The 14575-nt window shown below is 41.6% G+C and overlaps 1 protein-coding gene and 1 long non-coding RNA gene across 2 annotated transcripts in view; one reads left to right on the top strand and one right to left on the bottom strand.

The window, feature by feature from the left end:
- The window catches only part of LOC125287127 (PH and SEC7 domain-containing protein 1-like), a 96507-nt gene that overhangs the window by 65640 nt on the left and 16292 nt on the right, over positions 1-14575 (bottom strand). The gene's annotated exons all lie outside the window — the stretch shown is intronic.
- LOC125287167 lies at positions 12106-12924 on the top strand. The gene is made up of 3 exons (XR_007192322.1): positions 12106-12434; positions 12557-12558; positions 12804-12924. It is a non-coding gene; the product is annotated as an uncharacterized LOC125287167 (long non-coding RNA).

The following is a 14575-nucleotide window of genomic DNA, read 5'->3' as shown; positions in this document are numbered from 1 at the left end:
GACTTCATCAACATACTTAATAATCCATTCAGTCTAAATTCCACATCAATCTCCCACCTGCCAAATAATGAGTTGTTCAGAGATGTCACCATTCCATGCAAACGTCAACATGATAGCCACACAAAGAGCCTACAGACAGTGTAATTAGCATTTATTAGCACTTACAAATTAACTGGCAGACAAGGATGCCAATCACTTTGGATGTCTGCTGATTTGTTAATACAGTCTGGCTGTGCTGAAACCTCTGTGATAATTAGTCATTAATTCTTAGAACAAAACAAATAGGCCATCAACAGCTGCAGAAACACCATGAAAAAATGGTGTGTTATATTAATCTTTAGTCAATGTTATACTCTAATAAATTGGATGCATGGTTATGTAGTTATGAATAAAGAGACTGAGATAAATTTATTAATAAGAGCATACATAATATGCTAGTTATAAATAGCTATAAATAAATAGAAGCATGAATACAAAACAGGCACAAAAACGGGCTGCTTTTTGCTCTAACAGCTCTAGCTATCCCAGAATCTAGACTGATCAAAATCTGACAATCCAATAACAGAAAGCAGACTTCCACCAGTACGGTTATTGGATTACCCATCATCTGACTACACTGATGTTTCTGACATGGCCCTTTGATGTCGCCCCTTAATAACTGCCCTGTAGAGACAGTAGGGAGACTTCTGACAGCGAAGACAGACTCTGACAGCAGTTACATTACCCACATAGCGCAAAAAATTAGAAAGAGGGGTCAGGTGAAAGTGTTGTATAACAGTAGTTATACGGCCCAGGGTGAATATCTGTGAATGGAATGCCAGCTAGGCATTGTGAAGGACACTGGCAAGAGTAAACCCATTCATAGAGAGGCTTCTACACTCAAAGGAAAAGAAAAGCCTGCTGGCACCCACAGACAAGATTACAGAGTTACACAGGCAGGCGGATGACATTGGCTGTGTCCGAAATCGAGAAAAAAAAATCTGCCCTCTATGATAGCATTTTGTGGCAGCAAGGCATCGCGGTATGTCTGAATCAAATATTTGTATAGAATTCTGCCTTCTAAGATACCTTTGTTTTGCCGAATTGTGAAGGGTACGTCCGTGTCCTTCATGCTGCCTTCAACCAGATTCTTTACAACGTCTCTGCTTCAGCTCTTACTGATTAAAGGCCAAGTCACACCAAAGAATCACAATGAGACAAAACCGCTGCAGAGAGGAGTTGCAGTGATGTGGAATAAACATTGCAAGACATTGCTAGCGGTTGCAAGCAGTTTCAAAAGATTTGACCTGTCAAATTGCAGTTGGAGGGTTTTTAGAACACTTTCCCTCACAGTGTTTATTCATACAGATGAATGAGTTAGGCAATGATGGGGGAAAGGCACAATGGACATGAATGGGTGAGAGTTTGAAAAAGTAAAAGAGTATGTGAGTGAGACTGAGTACATACTGTATATGTCTGCGAGTATGTGAGTGAGACTGAGTACATACTGTATGTGAGTGAGTGAGTGAGTGTGAAAAAGAAAGTCAGCTAGGAAGTTGAGAGAATGTGCGAACGAGTGAATGCATGAATGAGAGAGTAAATGAAAGAGTAGCCTACATAAGTAAGTGAGTCATAGCTTTCATTTATTAGAGTCAATGAAAGAGAGAGGGGGAAAGAGAGCGACTGCGGGAAGAAAGAGAGAAGGGAGCGGGGGCGAGTCAATAAGCCAACAAGAATGCAAATGAAATCGAGGAAAGTGCAATAAGGCAGTGCACAGTAGGGAATGAGCAGGCAGTAAACAGCTTATTCCCCGTTACATTACAAACCTGGCTGGCAGTAATCCCTTATGACATGCATCACCCTCTCTGTCTAGCCCTCTCTCTCTCACTCACCCTCTTTCTCCCTCTCCCTCCCTTCGGTCTATCCGTCTCTCCATCTCCCTAACTCCCTCCCTCTCTGTCTCCCCCTCCCTCTCCCTCTCCATCTCCCTCACCCTCTCTCTCCCCCTCACTCTCTCTCTCTCTCTCTCTCTCTCTCTCTTTCTTACCCTCTCTCTCTCTCTCACCCTTTCAGTCTCGTTCGCTCTTACCTTCTCTCACCCCCTCTCTCCCGGGCTGCAGGTAGCAACCAGCCAGACATTACAGCCCATTTCAACAGGCTAGATTTATGTCCAAACACAGAGCTTGGCCTTCCCACAGCACACTTAGTCATGTTTTGGATGCTGGGCATGACAGTCGTGCTTCCAGTCTGCCAAACTGTAACTCTGCCATTTGTTCATGTTTGCCTTTGGAAGTAGCATTATATTATGTCATTCAGTCTACAGTACGCCATACTAACACTATGATGATGATGATGATTATGATGATGATTACAAACTACAAACTACGAGCTTCACCTCCATGCCCATTGAAATGGAGTTCCATGAGTTCCTTTATCCAAACAAGGCAATAACACAACCTAGGTCATTCAGCTCATGGGCAGCTCAGAGTTCATATACTGATAAAGGATTACTTGAATTTTAAAATGCTTTAAATGAAATAAAAGCAATCTGCCTGACCCCTCCCGTAACATGTAAACTGACTATTTTTCTCCTACACACACAAACGCTGAAACACCCTCACAAACACACACAATTTCACTCACTGCAATTGGGTAATTACTCCCTACTTGGAAGAAGAATGTGTGTGATTGTGCGGGGGTGGTTTTTATCCCCATTTTAAATAATTGTTTGTATGATAGTTATTGTGTTATTATTCAATTAGGAGTATATGTTATGAAGGGTAATTAGTAGGGACCTGTCTGTTACAAGTCCCAATGTCTGTCTACAATTGTCAATGTATGCACTGTCCATGCCCCCAGTCATGATGGTACAGTATGCCCAAATTCAGCTAATTGTTTGGCTTTATTTAAAGCCAGGATTTTTCTGCTCAGTGAGGAAGAAGTCTTGAGAGAAAGGCTGGTAGGAGTCTAAGAGAGTGCATGTTGGACGTGACAACTTGTTGTGAGGTTTTGTTCTAAACTAAGAACTTTTACATTGCAAACCGGTTGGTTGAATTTGTTTTGTTTCTTTGTTGTCAAGTCTTTTTTGTTTGCTATTTGTCGGCTCATTACATTTTCTCACACTGTAAATAAATCTGCACTCTCCACCAAAATCCACGTGTGCCTGCTTGCTGCAATCTTCACCCCATCATCACTTCACCTCAGTGAGCCCTAGCCGCTTATCCTGTGTGTGGGTATGGACTGCAAGGGCCGTATTTTCACAGTCATGTTTGAATGCTGCTGTTATAACAATACGTTCAGGAGTCTTGCAACTCTATTATTTGTTCTGGCTTTGAGAGTGCAGTATGTCATTCATTCATCATACTGGAACGATGATGACCATTTCACAAACAAAACGCAAAAGAAGGAGAGTTTGAACACAATCTTTTTGTGTCCATTGACAGTAGTTTGAAATGCATTTGACAAATTAACTTGTACCGTAACAACAGTATGCACTGACTACACAAACAGTTCTGCTTTACAGTTTGTCTCCAAGGATCCTCTCCACAGTTGCATAGAAGTGTATTAATAGTTTGAGCCTTGTTAGTAGGATGTAACAAAAATGCCCCCAAGGCTACAGTATGCTACGTGCTATTTCGCTGTAAATGCATATTGTCAGTCTTACTCAATACTGCACCGATTTCCCAAACAAAAATGTAGATTTGTCCTGGTCAAAAATAGACCCTAGTTTGAAAAAATACTAAACTTCTCCTTCAAGTCAATAATAAATAGGGTTAGCAATGTAAAATATCAACCAGCAATGTGGATGCATTTATATACAAAAGCCTAACGTGCAGGTGCATGCAGGTGCCTGCATTTTAGGTTTTTATATGTAGTCTGGTGAGGTCAATAAATCACTATTTGATGATATTCTCAGTTTTTTTAAGTCTATTGTTTGAGTGTGATCTGCAATCTTGTTTTTCTTTTTCTTTTTTTTTTAACACTGACGACAGCCACTGCGTAAGGCGCTGATTTCTTCTTTTGGATATCTAATTATTAACTTGAACACCACAACTTAGTAGTGTTTGCAATTGTTTGTTGGAACTATGGTTTTGGGAAAAACCTGTGTAACTTAACAAAGCATTGGACAACACAAGTTACAAATGAATTAACCTCTGTAATTCATATTCCGTTTGTCGCAGCTGCATAGTTCCAATCATTCCTTTTGGGAAACGTACCCCTGAATGACTCGCTGAATCACACGTTTTTAGTCCTAGACAGCTAAATACAGATGACGGAGTTGTGTTATTTTGATATTTGTGCATGGGTTGCCACCCCAGTTCCCCAAACATATAGACCCTTTCAACAATAAAAACAAAAACAATGCTTGAACGTTCTATTTGGGCCCCAATCTACTTCCTCTGCATTAAGATAACATATGGAATGTTAAAACGGAAGTCTTGTGGGGCCAACTATGATGCTGATAATGGAACTCTCTTGAAAGGGTCCATATATAAAAGCAGTGAAACTTTGGTCATGTCTCCTTTTAAAATATTCAGCAAGTCAAAGAATGTGGTGAAAAATGTTAAGGAGTCTCAAGTGGCGTGTTACCTACTGCACCTTTTGGCAGAGTTCCCACGTCACCTGAGCAGTGGCGGAAATACTCTGGCCCAAGCCTAATTGGATTAATGTGTTTCATTTAAAGTGACACTGACCACTAATGCGTCCAGCAGCCACTCCAGTGATTTGATTGGAGGGATTAGAGATTAGAAGAACCTGCCATTTAATTGGCTTGATGACACCACAGGGAGCCGCCTGCTTCGCTCACACCTGCCTTGATTGGGCGAATCTCTGGAGCTTGTTGTAGGATTCGGAGTCTGTGTCGGGGGACCACGGGTGTCACTTCCCCAGTTATCGGATCAGTGGTTCAGGCCGAGAAGGAGCTTACTCTCATTGCCATATGGGGCCCAACCTAGAGCCGGATCTATGACAGAACTGTCCCAGATTATTTCTAGAGTCCATTGTTCTCCAGGCTAGTTGTGTGCGAACCCCCATCTGACAGTAAGAGTACGAGTTAGAACCCAACTAGTAGCTTAGTTGATCCAGGAGGCCCCAGAGAGACCAAAGCACACCAGACCTACTCAGGATTCAATCCAGGCCTATGGACCCTTTCAAGAGAGTTCCATTATCAGCATCATAGTTGGCCCCACAAGACTTCCTTTTTAACATTCCATATGTTATCTTAATGCAGAGGAAGTAGATTGGGGCCCAAATAGAATGTTCAAGCATTGTTTTTGTTTTTATTGTTGAAAGGGTCTATACACGGCACTTCCTCATCCTCCACAGAGCTGCACTGCCTCTGGATTCCTCAAAACAGCTTGTTTTCTTCCAAATGAGGAGAGCTAAGAGCATCAATACTTGAGACAGTCAATCAAAACCCCATTCTGTTTCCAATACTAATATAGCACAACACCAGAACACCCAGACTGACAGAGAATGGATCTTTTATGGAAGTTTACATTTCTTCACCAGGAACAGTTGGCATTGCAACATCGCCTGAGTGGACATTGTAAGATGTCTGACCACTCTGGGCACAAAATAGATAGCCAGCAGTCCTCTCCGCCTCCTCCTTCACTTCGGCCATAAAGACACTGCACTCTGTCTCTCAGACAGCCGCTGGTAAAAGCCTCAGCTTGACGCACGGCTCCATATGTCAACCCTTTCTCTGAGTGGACCACGCCAAGGTGCTGGACCCAGCTGGCCCGGCCGGGCATCGATTCCCGAGGAGCGCAGCCAATCGACAAGCCTGTAACTCATTTACGTCCAGGCCCATATCAATCAACAAAAGAGACGGGACGCCGACAGGACAGGAAGTGAATTAAATACAGGAAGTGTATCAAGGAGGCCACTGACCTCCTAACAGTAGAAGTGCTGGATGATGCAAACACACAAACAAACACACCCTATATGTCAGAGAAGTACTCAATGTCTTACGTACACCAAAAATGGCCTAGAAATCAATAGATAATTCACACATGTGTACCCACATTCAAAAAAGTTGACACAATGTCAAACAGCTCCTCAGGTTTATTAAAAAACAGCAGGTTAGATGGGGCCTCATTCCTAACGAGTCACTGATGGTCTTTAAAAAGGAAATGGTGCATTTAATAATGGCTTATGTACTATTTATGAGCTTGTCAAATTAAAAGTGCATGCAGGATGGGCAGCAAGCCACCCAGAGAGTGGGTGAAACAGGATTTAAATAGGGATTACATCAACACGTGTACACTAAACACACACACACACACACACTAAATTATGACCTACACACTACACAAAATGACCCTACAGGACACAATATACAAATTGAATACACACAAACACCCTCTGTATAACACAAACAAAGAAAAAACAGACAAACAGGCAGACACACACACACACGCACACGCTGAATACAGTACACAGACGGAAATATATAAACTTAATATACACACACACACACACACACACACACATTCAATATACAAACTAATTGTCTACTATCAGAGTCTACGTGTGTGGCAACTGTTTTGCCCTTGTACGTGCCGCTCAGTGCAGTAAACGCCAGAGTTGCCTGGCACTCATCCTGGTCTGGGGTGCTTGTTGAACTTATGCCAGCCGTCACCACAGAGGACGAAGATTCATTGCCTTTGCCACCTGCTTTAAGACATCTTCCCTGCTCCCAGACCCAGATATCTACTGAGCTCAGGATAGCATGGACAAATGAGTGTGTGTGTGTGTGTGTGTGTGTGTGTGTGTGTGTGTGTGTGTGTGTGTGAGTGTGCATGTGCGTGTGTGTACATTTGTGTGTCTGTGTGTGTGTGTGTTTGTGTGTTATTCAGAAGAGACATACTGTCTGGTCTGGTTGTGGCCCAGGTGCGGCCCTGTTTGCTGCTATTTGCAATAATATCTCTGTCCGAGTTCACGTGTGGGTCAAAATCACTCTTTCAGCTTTTACATCAGCAAATGGACCACATCCACATTGCTCTTGGGTGCTCCTTGTTGGTTACAACAAAGTAAATAGGGCCTCCTTGCAAGTTTCTTCTTTGTCACCACAACTTACCCTGATTCAATTAATAAGCACTAGCATGAGAAGTCATGACGTGGTATCATTATGTAGAGTCCAACAGTTTCTTACCGGTGTTCCTATGGTGAGTTGTGCGTATTTTAACTGCAGTCAGAGGAGCTAATATTAGCACCGGTGCTGCCGCCGCACGGGCTGTGCAGCGGGTTTACTAATATTAGATCTCCTCACACGTATACTCATTGCAAGAGACCATGCGACAGTTTCCCTGTGGATTAATGCCAGGCGGGGAGAAGGCGATTTTGGAGAGTGTGTGAGACTCGAGAGAAATGAGTAAGAATATCCGCGAGAGTGTGCCAGATGGAACTCTTTCCGTCGCCCTTTCTGCCTGCCTGGTCTTGCTCGTTTCCTCAAAATCCAGCGGGGTGTAGGGAATTAGTCCCGTCGTACAGCGAAACAGTGTATTATATAGTAGGTTAGCTGGCCTGGTGAATATGAAACGGCTCTACGGCGGTTCGGGGCCAGAGTCGCACACACTGCGCAGTTAATGACAGAAATGTGATGCAACAGCAGCCAATAAATCCCCCTCTGAAAGGTCAATTACGTGTAGATTTACCCCACCTGGGGATATGAACATCAAGCTCTGCCAAAGATCACACACATGGAGGACAAATCCAGGTTCTAAATACTCACTAAAGGACAAGGGCTCTATTTAAATACTGTTTGGTGATATAGTGATTATGGTTATTTCATGCCATTTAGACACTGGCCTACTCATTTTATCAACATATAATCCATATTTTCCCAAATGTAATTAATATTCTGGAAAAGTAAGACTATGAATCTAAAGTTTGAATGATGTATTTTTTAGAAATCACAAAAAAAGCTTCAACTTCTCATTTCAGGCATGTATTTGTACTGCCATTAAAAAAACATACAGAAATATAAATAGGCCTACATACACAGCCATCTATAAATAACATCCTATCATCGCTGCCTGGAGCCAGACCTGTTGTCTCTCCCAAAACAAGTTATTAGTGTCAGTGCACACAGGGGCTGCGGTCCCTGTGGAGTGGAGTGGTTTGTGGTTGGAGAAGGATAGTGATGCTGCTCTCAGCTCAGCACTTGCCCTACCCGGCTCGGCTCGAGAGATCTGCCTGTGAGATCGATGAGACACAAACGAGCTCAAGGAGAGAGACCAACGGAAATGCTGCAATCTGAGTAATACTGGGCAAGGTGACAGGCAGACAGAGATAGGGGGAGAGAGAGAGAGAGAGAGAGAGAGAGACAGAGTCAGAGAGAGAGAGAAAAAGAGAGTGAAACATACAAACAGATGGATAAAGAGAGGACATCAGAGAAAGAAACCATTGACGTCCTCTAGCAGAAATTACAAAGCTTAAGGACGATACAATATTCGGCACCAAATGTGGGTGTTTGCGTGTAAGTCTGTGATTGTGGCTGTTTGCAAATCCAGTGGTAGATGCCTGGTTGCCTACAGGCATGCCATTCACCCCCATATAATTTATGTTGTGATGGTTTTATTGATTTGACAACGCTGCGAATAGGCCCTCACAGTAGCAAAGCCAATTTGATTCTCCTTTGAGGATTTTGAGAGAGGTAAAGAGAAGGGAAGATTGACAAAGGAGTATAAATGACAAGAAGAGTGTCGAGAGGAGAATCTGACTATTAAACATTAAGAAAGTCATTCATCAAGCCATCCATTCTTCCTCTCGTATTCCGCTGTCAGCCTGTGTGACCTTGCGGCGGGATTAGTTTTTTTTTTACAGTGAAAAATGGTAAAATGTTTGTGGGAATAGGATTTAGCTTCTTCTTGTGCACCTGCTGGAGACACAAAACAAAGTGCTCTGGTGTATGTGTGTATGCACACGCGCACACAGTATGTGTGTGTGTGTGTGTACTGTGATTCTCCCTATTACAAGTTAGTTTACCATCACAATATCTTTGAAGCTGTTATATTAAGGTAAAACATTCACATAGGATGCCTTTAAATGAAACCGATTTAATAAGGCAAAATCACAGAGTTTTACTGAACATCAGAAAGCCAAAAGGGAAAACTGGTCTAATTACATCAGCTTGTTGAGCTATAACATTGATTCTGATATAACTCTTAAAATAACGATAAGCGTATAAAGGTGCATATATAGCGTATGTCTTGGTATGCTTTTGTACAAAACAATAACATACAACAGACTATAAAACAGAATTTTAAAAGCAGGTCAACACCAATTGCTGAATCACTGTCAATTCAATGTTATAGCTCGACAAGTCCATTAATCTACACCATGAGAACTAAACCTTCAGGCCTTCCTGCTTCAGTAACTGCACCCTCGGCTACTTCTTTGACAAGCTTATTTCTACCAGATCCCAAACATACATAGCCTTATCTATAGTTCTGAGGACCACAGAGACCCTCTACCCAGTTCAGTGGTAGCACCTCTTGCTGCCTCTGTAAAAAACTGTCATTTGAAGCAATTCCAAACGTGTAGCACCTGTGAGGACCACAAACCACACCTGTAGGCCTACCTGGTTGAGGGGGGCACACAGTACCTTCTACCTATGTGCTAGTGCCAGCTAGCTACTGCCTCTGTGAGAGACTCTTGGAATGCATCTTCACCAGAGACAAGAGGTAAACATAGTTAGCGCCAGCGTCACTTTAAATTTAGATGCTATTTGGGAATTCCCTCTGACGAGTCGGTCTCTGTGTGTGTGTGTGTGTGTGTGTGTGTGTGTGTGGGTGTGATGTAAACACATCTCCTCTCACACCTCTTTTGACTAAGGGCAACCGTGGCCTAACGGAAGCCGTGGCCTACAGGTTAGGGCTTCGGGCTTGGGACCGAAGGGTTTCCGGTTCGATCCCTGACCAGCAGGAAAAATGTGGGCGGGGGAAGTGGTTGACCACTGCTCTCCCATGCCCACACCCATGGCTGAAGTGCCCTTGAGCAAGGCACCTAACCCCTTACTGCTCCCCGAGCATCGCTGTTGATGCAGGCAGCTCACTGCTCCGGGTTAGTGTCTGCTTCACCTCACTGTGTGCTCCTTGTGTGCTTCACCTAACTGTGTTCTCTGTGTGTCTCACTAATTCACAGATGGGATAAATACAGAGACCAAATTCCTTGTATACGCAAGTATACTTGGCCTATAAACCTGATTTACATTTACGTGTATGTTTGTGTGTGCGAGAGTATATGATTCCAGTAAATATTATTTCATCTCAGGGCATGGCACATCATATAACTGCATATGTGGATGTATGGATGATTAAAAGTGTTTTAAAAAGTGTTTACTATGAGAAACTCTAATATTTAGAATTTTTAGCAGATGTTTTTTTTTCAAAGTGACTTACAATGACATCAATAAACATAACATAAAATATTATTAAGTAAAATGAAGTAGTTAGGAAAAAAAAGAAAATAGATAAGTCATTAGATGTTTTTTAAAGATCCTTCAAGATTGCTTTTTGAAGCTGCAACATCACAAAAAGTGAAGGGGTCTAAATGTACCTGCTGCTGATGTTGTGTATGTGTATGTGTATGTGTATGTGTATGTGTGTGTGTGTTTTACAGTGAAAAATGGTAAAATCACATCTCTGTGAAAGTGCATATAGTATATGTATTAGTGCCTATCAGTGTAGGATGGCAGGAGGACAGTCCAGGTGTGTGTGTGTGTGTGTGTGTGTGTGTGTGAAAGAGAGAGCAGGTGTGCTTCAACCTGCCACCATTGTTAATGTAATTAGTGTCTACACGGACCCAGTTGGTTGTTGCACTAGGGAATCAGCACGTTATGGTAAAGAAGGATTAATTCTGTGTGTTAAATAAATTTTTAATGGGCAAACAAGATATTCAGTGTTGGTGTGATGTAAGGAGACATGTGAGGAGCAGAATATAATAGAAGATGCCATTATAACTGTTAATGCTACATCAGAAATAAATGAGCGTACAGGAATGACAGTGTCCAATGTGGATTGCTTTAGGTTCCTGGGATCAAGGACCTAAAACGGTCTCTCCACTATCCAGAAAAAGGCCCAGCAGAGGTTATACTTCCTGAGACAGCTAAGGAAGTTTAATCTGCCTAAGGAGCTGCTGACCACTTTCTACTAAGCCATCATTCAGTCTGTCATCTGCACCTCCATCACTGTCTGGTTTGGGTCAGCCACCAAACGGGAGGATCATTGGATCAGAGGATCATTGGAGCCGACCTTCCCTCCATCCACTTTATTGATCCCCTGCTGAGACCTTGAATTTCCCCTGGGGATCAATAAAGTATCTATCTATCTATCTATCTATCTATCTATCTATCTATCTATCTATCTATCTATCTATCCAGGACCTGTACCGGTCCAGGGTCAAGAAAAGGGCAGCAAAAATCTCTGCAGACCCCTCACATCCTGGTCACAAACTTTAACAAAGCAAAGATCAACCGGAGTCAAATTCCTTGTTTGTTCACGCAAACCTGGCCAATAAAGCTGATTCTGATTCTGAGGGGCCTTTCATGCACCTAGACTCACTGGGTGAAAAGGCTCTGAATCAGGGAATATTCATAGTGATATATTTCCTGATATGTGTAACATCAGGAAATATATTGGTTGATATGCTCCTGATATTTTAGTGCCAATTGCCATATCAGGAGCATATCAAAAGTCCTGAATGGGACTGCGACAACATGCAAGATATCCAGACTTCATAGTCTCACCTGATATGATCCATGTTTCAAGTATTAGCTACTTATATGACCCCGGACACCTCTTGTTCTTGTTCCCATATACCCCCTGATATGTCAAACATGGGACTACGCATATACAGCCCATATACTGCCAGACACAGCTAATTTTGCAGGCATTTATGTGTATGCATTTATTTGCTTTTCGATAGGCTTTATGCCTTTATTTTTAAAATTAATCATGTGATTTATATATGGTGATTTATGTAATGGTTTTAAATGTGAGATAGTACATAACCATCACTGAGCTTATTGTGCATCTTTAACTTAAATAATATTTCACATTAATTTTGCATACACTTAATTACATTATTTACTTACACCTCCCAATGACTAAATCCCAATGACTTATTTTACTTTACCATGAAAATTCATATACTGTACGACAGGCAATAAAATTTGTTACATGGCCTTTATTGTATTTATCAATCAATATTCAAATCAACATGGCTTTCTCGCCTGCAGTAGGGGGCTTATGCAGTGACACTCGCCCCCTCTCAATGACCTGCCTCGAGTGAGAACAGAGACTTCTGCTTGACCACAGTGGTTTAAACAGTCCATGGTCTGGCCGTGCAACGTCCTTTAAAACATTTTGGGCCCTTGTCCGTACTCTTCTGGTATAGATGGTAGGGAGAGGTGCTCTGATGGTCCCTTTGGCAGTAAAAGTCAGGTGTCTGTAAAAAGAGAAAGAAAGTATATGTTACAATTGACCCAGTCCGTGAATATAATTAACTCAGCTTGTGTGACAAATAAAAGCAAACCCACAATAGCAGCCTAGATGTCAGGTGCAATAGTTAGAAGTAATGCAGATATGTATTACAGTTGTGCTCATAAGTTTACATAACCTTAGCATACACATACATTTAAAAATCATCTGATCTTAATGCCTTAATAAAAAAAAGAGAAAATCCAACCTTTAAGGAACACTTATTTATTTACGATACATTATTCATTCACAAAGAAAATTGCTGTCCTTAAAGGTTGGATTTTTCCTAATTTTTTTAATTAAGGCATTAAGATCAATTTCCAAAAGTATCATACCTAGTTGCAACACTGTCTGCAGAAGCTCTTTCCTTCTTGCTTAAACCACCTTTCTGATGCCTAACATAGATCCTCCCCCAACGTGCAGTGCCAGCCTCTGGCTCCAGGCTGGGACTTGCTGGATGGCACCTAAAAAAATAAAACAGCAATTGCTATACATTATGTTATTGTTGATTAAGATAAAAATCAAACATTAAAAAATAAGTTGGTAAGTCAATCAGGTGTTCAAACAAAATGATAATTACCTTATGAAGGCACCCTTGCCACCATCACCATCAATGTTAATTATTGATATCAGTTTATTTGTGAGGGTTTCAGTTTCTGTAAATAGAAAATAAGATTTAACTAAATTATGATTATGCTCAGTTTGGCATATATTCAACACATTATTTACATTACCACCAACATAATGGTAAACATGGCTAAACTTCAAAATTCAAGACTATTATTAAAAACGACAATAATGATGATTAGTTCCTGTATTAATGCATTACATTGCACATTTGTCAAACAAATTAGAGTGTGCACAGTGACATAGCCCTCATTCAAAACACACAAACACTTACAGCATGTTGAGGGCAGCAGCCATGGCTTCCAGACATAGTCAAGTAGGATGTAGTAGTAGCAGGACAGACCGACTTTGCCCTGGTCTGTTGATGGAGCCCACTACAGTCATAACAACAAACAGACACATGAAAAAAGAGGAGAAACTAAACACAGCAACAGACACAAATACATGCACACACATTATAATGTTATTTGCTATTCCACGTGTGTGTGTCTGTCTGTCTGTCTCTACCTGGTGAGTGAACTCTCTTGCGGGATTGAAACTTCTTTTGTATGGAAGTGGCACACATTTGGAATATTCCAGAATGCACTCAGTGTTCTCAGGGAAGCAGTCCTCACAACTCACTGCCTGCAAACAGAGAACAGAGGGAAATTAAGATTAATAAATTGCAAAATAAGCTTACACATAACGTGAAAAGACTATCACTGAAGCACTAATGCCCTCACATGCATCTTAAATAAACACATGCCTTGGCACAAGTCAGGTACAACCAAATAAGGGCTATGAAATGAAGAACATTTTGCCTAATGCTACCCATACATCAGAAACCTTTGACAAGATTTGGCTTTCAAGCTTTACTCAAAAGACTACAATCTTTCAATAATCTTACCCAAATCTGGTCAAGTCTTCTGGTGTAAGGATGGCTTAATATAACACTATACGTTACCCTTCACAAACTAAAGATCCCTTCACTTGTCGGCATCATATTGAGGTACATCAACCCCCTGTTCACGTTAGCCTGCATAGTCATTAGCAGCCACTATTAATGTAGCTTCTAGAAGTTATATCGGAACTCCCCCTATTTCCACCGGTCCCGTATTTCCACCGTCTTGCGTGTATGTGTCACTTAATATCCATTTCTATACAAACCAAGACAGCGGACTCCTATAGAAACGCAACCACCCACAACATAGGTGTATCTAAATTAGCTATGTACCAAAAATGACATTTTACTGTGACTCGAGGAGCTGTAAACAGTGTTGTAAGGCTGCGTGTACACAACCGCTTGGAGCTCCAGTGGAATTTTAATTTCACAACGAGAATTCTCGGTCTAACCGCCCATGTGCCATTGAAACGGTGTAAATAGGCTTAACCCATCAGGCCAGCACTATAACTCCGAAGCGTGGTAAACAAAATCGGATATTTCAGGCAGTAAATCCTCCCGTTAAGAACCAAACCAGATTTTGTTCAAATCTACACAACTATGG

The sequence above is a fragment of the Alosa alosa genome, chromosome 22 (genome assembly GCF_017589495.1).
Source record: "Alosa alosa isolate M-15738 ecotype Scorff River chromosome 22, AALO_Geno_1.1, whole genome shotgun sequence".
Lineage (NCBI taxonomy): Eukaryota > Metazoa > Chordata > Actinopteri > Clupeiformes > Clupeidae > Alosa > Alosa alosa.
Note: the sequence above shows the minus strand (reverse complement) of the source record. Positions and strands in the feature narration are given on the sequence as shown.